The sequence below is a fragment of the Cornus florida genome, unplaced genomic scaffold (genome assembly GCF_030987335.1).
Source record: "Cornus florida cultivar Cherokee Brave unplaced genomic scaffold, ASM3098733v1 CherokeeBrave_3.0.0_Hap2_Chr07, whole genome shotgun sequence".
NCBI classification, from domain to species: domain Eukaryota; kingdom Viridiplantae; phylum Streptophyta; class Magnoliopsida; order Cornales; family Cornaceae; genus Cornus; species Cornus florida.
In genome coordinates this window covers 55,158,647-55,164,646 of record NW_026775577.1, presented here as the reverse complement: position 1 = coordinate 55,164,646, position 6,000 = coordinate 55,158,647, and the positions used below count along the sequence as shown (strand labels likewise).

The 6,000-nt window shown below is 43.4% G+C and overlaps 1 pseudogene; it reads right to left on the bottom strand.

The window, feature by feature from the left end:
* Positions 1-1,722: 1,722 nt before the first annotated feature.
* LOC132266228 (uncharacterized) overlaps positions 1,723-6,000 on the bottom strand; it is a 248,948-nt pseudogene continuing 244,670 nt past the window's right edge.

Sequence of the window (6,000 nt, the reverse complement as noted above, 5' to 3'; positions counted from 1 at the left end):
AAAACTTCCGGGAATGAAAACAAGAATTAAGACGGTCTAAGAAGCCAGTCTAAAAATGTGGAACACAACTTAAGATAGTTCCAGAGAAAGTGAAATTTTGGCATTTCTACACCGTTTCCCAGAAAATTTTGCAAGGCATGAGCAATTTCAAAGAGACGGAAGCTTGGAAATTGAAAGAATTGCTTCCTTTGCTTTGCTAAATTTACTGTCGATAGCTAGACAACGCTAGAGCAGGCACTAATCCTCATAAATTGGATCTGTCAAGAGGACTTCCTCAACTTTTCGGGTTAGGATGGTGTCGTCAATGCAAGGCTTAAGCCGTTGGCCATTTACCTTGAAGAGTGATCCACTTGCAGGATCATGAAGTTCGATTGCTCCATGAGGAAAGACGGTAGTGACAATGTATGGACCATCCCATCTTGACCGGAGTTTACCGGGAAAGAGTTTCAAGCGGGAATTGAAAAGCCAGACCTTTTGTCCCTGGGCAAAAGACTTTTTGACGATGTGTTTGTCATGAAAAGCTTTAGTCTTTGCCTTGTAAATTTTTGCGCTTTCATACGCGTCATTACGCAATTCCTCAAGTTCATTTAATTGCAACGCACGATTAGAGCCGGCTTGTTTGAGATCAAAATTGAACCTTTTTATGGCCCAATAAGCACGGTGCTCTAATTCTACCGGGAGATGACATGCTTTGCCAAAGACAAGTCGATATGGTGACATGCCAATGGGTGTCTTATAAGCTGTCCGGTAAGCCCAAAGCGCATCGTTTAGCCTTAATGACCAATCTTTGCGGTCCGGTCTAACCGTTTTTTCTAAAATGTGCTTAATCTCCCGGTTAGAAATCTCTACTTGACCACTCGTTTGAGGGTGGTAAGGTGTAGCAACCTTATGAATGACGGAATACCTAGCAAGGACGGATTTTAGATAACGATTTCGGAAATGAGATCCGCCATCACTAATGATTGCTCGGGGCGTACCAAAACGACTAAAGATGTGAGACTGAATGAAATGGATCACGACTTTATGATCATTGGTTTTGGTAGCCTCGGCTTCAACCCATTTAGACACATAATCCACCGCTACAAGGATGTACTCATAGCCATAAGAAGATGGAAATGGTCTCATGAAGTCAATCCCCCACACATCAAAAATTTCAACAATTAAAATGTTGGTGAGGGGCATCATGTCTCTTCGGGACATGGATCCAAGTTTTTGACATCGTTCACACGATTTGCAAAAATTGTATGCATCCCGGAATAAGGTAGGCCAAAAGAATCCGCTTTGAAAGACTTTGTTAGCGGTCTTTTTGGCACTGAAATGGCCTCCACAAGCAACAGTATGGCAAAAATTTAAAATGCTTGTGGCCTCGGTTTCAGGAATACATCGCCGGATGATTTGGTCCGGGCAATACTTGAATAGTTCCGGATCTTCCCAAAAGAAATGCTTGACTTGGGAGAAAAACCGGTCCCTCTCTTGTTTGGACCAATGAGCTGGAATTTTGCCAACCGCAAGATAATTGACAATATCCGCAAACCATGGAAGAGTAGAATGTGAAACTTGAAGAAGTTGCTTATCCGGAAAGGAATCACGGATGGCTGCAAATTCTGAAGATTTCTCAATAAGTAAGCGAGAGAGATGATCGGCGACAACATTGTCGGTCCCTTTTTTGTCCCGGATGTCAATGTCAAACTCTTGAAGTAAGAGGATCCATCGAATTAAGCGGGGTTTTGTCTCTTTTTTCGCTAACAAATGCCTAAGAGCGGCATGATCTAAAAAGACGATGACCTTGGAGCCAAGAAGATAGGAGCGAAATTTATCTAAGGCGTACACCACAGCTAGCAATTCTTTTTCAGTGGTGGTGTAGTTCAATTGGGCATCGCAGAGAGTTTTGCTAGCATAATAAATGACATGCGGAAGTTTATCCACACGTTGGCCCAAAACCGCCCCTAATGCATAGTCGGATGCATCACACATGATCTCAAAGGGAAGAGACCAATTAGGGGGTTTCATGATCGGGGCAGAGGAGAGGAGAATGCAAAGTTTGATGAAAGCTTCCATGCAAGCATCATCAAAATTGAACGGAACATCCTTGGCTAAGAGATTACACAAGGGCCGTGAGATTTTGCTAAAATCTTTGATGAAGCGATGATAGAATCCGGCATGGCCAAGAAAAGAACGGATTTGACGGACGGAATTCGGAGGAGGAAGATTAGAGATTAACTCAACTTTTGCCTTGTCTACCTCGATTCCCCGCTTAGAAATGACATGTCCTAAAACAATGCCTTCTTGGACCATAAAGTGGCTTTTCTCCCAACTTAGAATGAGATTCGTCTCTTTGCATCTTTGGAGCACAAGGGATAAATTTTTGAGACACGAGTCAAAGGAGGAGCCAAATACGGAAAAATCATCCATGAAAACTTCCAAGAACCTTTCAACCATATCGGAGAATATGGACATCATGCACCTTTGGAACGTTGCCGGTGCATTGCATAGACCAAAAGGCATGCGTCGATAGGCAAAAGTACCAAAGGGACATCTGAATGTTGTTTTCTCTTGATCTTGGGGGGCGATTGCCACTTGGTTATAGGCGGAATAACCATTAAGAAAACAATAGAAGCTTTGGCCGGCTAACCTTTCTAGGATTTGATTAATAAATGGGAGTGGGAAATGATCCTTCCTAGTTGATGAGTTGAGTTTATGATAGTCAATGCACACACGCCACCCGGTGGTGGTTCGTTGTGGCACGAGCTCGCCCGCTGAACTTTCAACAACGGTGAGCCCGGATTTCTTGGGGACAACTTGTGTGGGGCTCACCCACTTGCTATCAGAGATAGGATAGATGATTCCCGCATCTAGCAATTTGATCACCTCTTTCATGACCACTTCCTTCATGTTTGGATTTAACCGGCGCTGGACCTCTCTAGTAGGCTTTGCGTCATCCTCCATATGAATGCGGTGCATACAAATGGAGGGGTCAATTCCTTTCAAATCTGCCACTGTCCAACCAATAGCTTCTTTATGCTCTTGGAGCACCGCTAAAAGGTTGGTCTCTTGGTCTTTTCGAAGGTCCGAGGCAATAATGACCGGAAGGGTTTACTTTGGACCAAGGAACACATACTTGAGATGGGTCGGGAGCGGCTTAAGCTCAAGTTGTGGCGGAGATAACAATGATGGGACCGGAGGAGTGGTGGAAAGTTGGGGAAATGGTTCTTTTGGAATTTTCCAAGGAGGTACATCCATGATAGCATTAATATCAAGCAAGGAATTGACTTCTTGAATGGCTTGATCAACATCAAAGTTTGAGAAGTCAAAATGGGACATGCAAGTTTCAAGGGGATCTTTGCTTAGGATGAAGGGGAGAGATTCTTCGACCACTTCATCGATGACATCCACAAGAAAACAATCATCCTCATTGGAGGGATGTTGAGTTGCATGAAAGATGTGGAGTTTGACTTGCATGTTTCCAAAAGCAATGTCCATCACCCCGGTTCGGCAATTAATTGATGCATTAGCCGTGGCTAAAAATGGCCTACCAAGGATCACGGGAATGTGCTTTTTTGGGTCATGGACCTGTTCCGTATCAAGAACCACAAAATCTACCGGGAAGTAGAATTTGTCCACTTTGATGATAACATCCTCGAGAATACCTCGTGGATGCTTGACCGATCTATCGGCAAGTTGCAAAACCACGGAAGTCGGCTTAAGATCTCCCAAACCAAGTTGTAGGTAGACCGAGTATGGAATTAAATTCACACTAGCTCCTAAGTCAAGGAGGGCCCTCTCGATTTTGCTGTCACCAATGACGCACGAGATTGTGGGGGCACCCGGATCCTTATACTTCGGGGGAGTGCTGTGCTGAATGATAGCACTAACATTTTCAGTCAACCTCACTTTTTTTGGCAAATGATTTTTAGAAGTGCGCTTTTGAGTGCATAAATCTTTGAGAAATTTTGCATAGGGAGGGATTTGCTTGATAGCATCCAAGAGGGGCAAGTTAATCTTCACTTGCTTGAAAACTTCCCACATGTCTTGAATTTTACAATTCTTGTTCCCAAAATGTGTCGACTCTTGAAGACGTTGAGGAAACGGAGCTTTTGGCTCATAAGTAGTTTCCACATTTGGGGAGACATGTGTGGGATTTCCGTGAATGGTATTTGGACAAGAATTTGGATTAGAAGAGCTTGAATTTGGATTTTTCAAAGGAGAAACTTCCTCACTTTTGTCTCCATCGACCTTGTTGTCAACCACTCTACCACTCCGAAGGGTGGTGATAGCTTGAACTTGTTCATGAGTCGGCCCACTCGGAGGAGGGGTTTCGTCAATCACATGCATTCCTCTAGGATTTTCAAAAGGTTGAGAGGGAAGCTTGCCCTTGTCCTTTTGAAGCAATTGATTCACCGAGTTAGCTATTTGGCCCACTTGATTTTCGAGATTAGCTATGGATTGAGTATAAGAGTGAACCATTTGGAGAGTAGGCTGCAAGGATGTCAAGAGTTGCTTGTTGGCATCTATTATTTGCTTATTTAATGATTCCATCATTTGCTTGTTTGCAGCTACTATCTCGTCAGTTGGACACACAGGAGGTTGATTGGAGACATTTGGATTGTAAGGAGGACGGTAGCTTGAAGAGGCTTGGAAAGGTCTACCTTGATATTGAGAAGAGGGCTAATTTTGCCGCCCTTGGTTTTGGAATTGGGAATTCTGTGGGGCTTGTTGCCGCCACGAGAAATTCGGATGATCTCGCCAACTCGGATTGTAGGTGTTAGAATATGGATTGTTCCCGGGCCGCGAGAACATGGCATTAGCTTGGTCTTGGTTGGGACTAGGAAATTGCTCTGGTGTGGGGCAATCTTCTGAGAGATGGAATGGACTAGTACATGAAGCACAAACTGAACTTGCCGAATTTTGAGACAATGAAGGAGGAAGATGTGGTGCCATCAATTGGTAGAATTTATGAGCGATGGCATCCACTTGAGATGATTCCTCCCTTATTGACTTTGGTTGACAAGGGTTGGTGTTGTTTGGAGTGGTTGCGGTCGGAGCCCTACGAGAATTGTGTTGAAGTGAATTTTCACTCAAATTCTCAAGTAAGGTCCAAGCCTCATCCGCATTCTTGGACATGAACATCCCACCACAAGAAAAATCAACCATGAATCTATGGGTTTCGGTCAAGCCAGCATAGAAAGCTTGCACTAATTGCCATTTTGGGATCAAATGATGAGGACATTTTCGAAGAAGATCTTGTAGCCTTTCCCAAGTCTCGTGGAGTTGTTCTCCATCAACTTGAGAAAAGCTTAGAATGGAACGCCTCATTTGGTTGGTTTTACTCACCGGATAGTACTTCTTAAGAAATTCTTGTTGCAATTGAGCCCAAGAAGTAATAGAGTTGGGAGCGAGGGAGTTCAACCAATATTTTGCCCTATCCTTTAGGGAGAATGGGAAAAGAGGGAGATGAAGTGCATTGTCCGGAAAACCTCTCAACCGGATGGTCGAATAGATTTCAAGGAACTCATCAAGATGCTTATATGGATCTTCATTATCAAAGCCATGAAATGATGGAAGCATTTGAATGGTACTAGACTTGATCTCATATTGAGTTGCATCGATGTTTGGCATCACTATACAAGAAGGAGAAGCATAGGTGGTAGGAATGAAATGATCTCTAAGAGTCATTGGTTCTACATTAGAATTTCAGCCCTTTCATTCCCCGGATTTCCTACGTTATCCCCCATTATATTGAATTCAGTTTCAAGGTCCCTTGTAAGAGTGGGTTCCCTAAGGTTCCGTCTAAGAGTTCTTTCAAGTGAATTTATATCAATAGGCGAGTCAAGTGTGGGAAGAGAGAGTGACCTACGGCCAAACATCAACAATTCACAACAACATCATCACAACAAATCTTTATCATCAACTCCACATACGATGTTCCCTTTCTCCTCAATTATCAAGACAAAAAATAAATGGCCACGACAAGGACCGATGCTTGGAATTGAAAATACACAA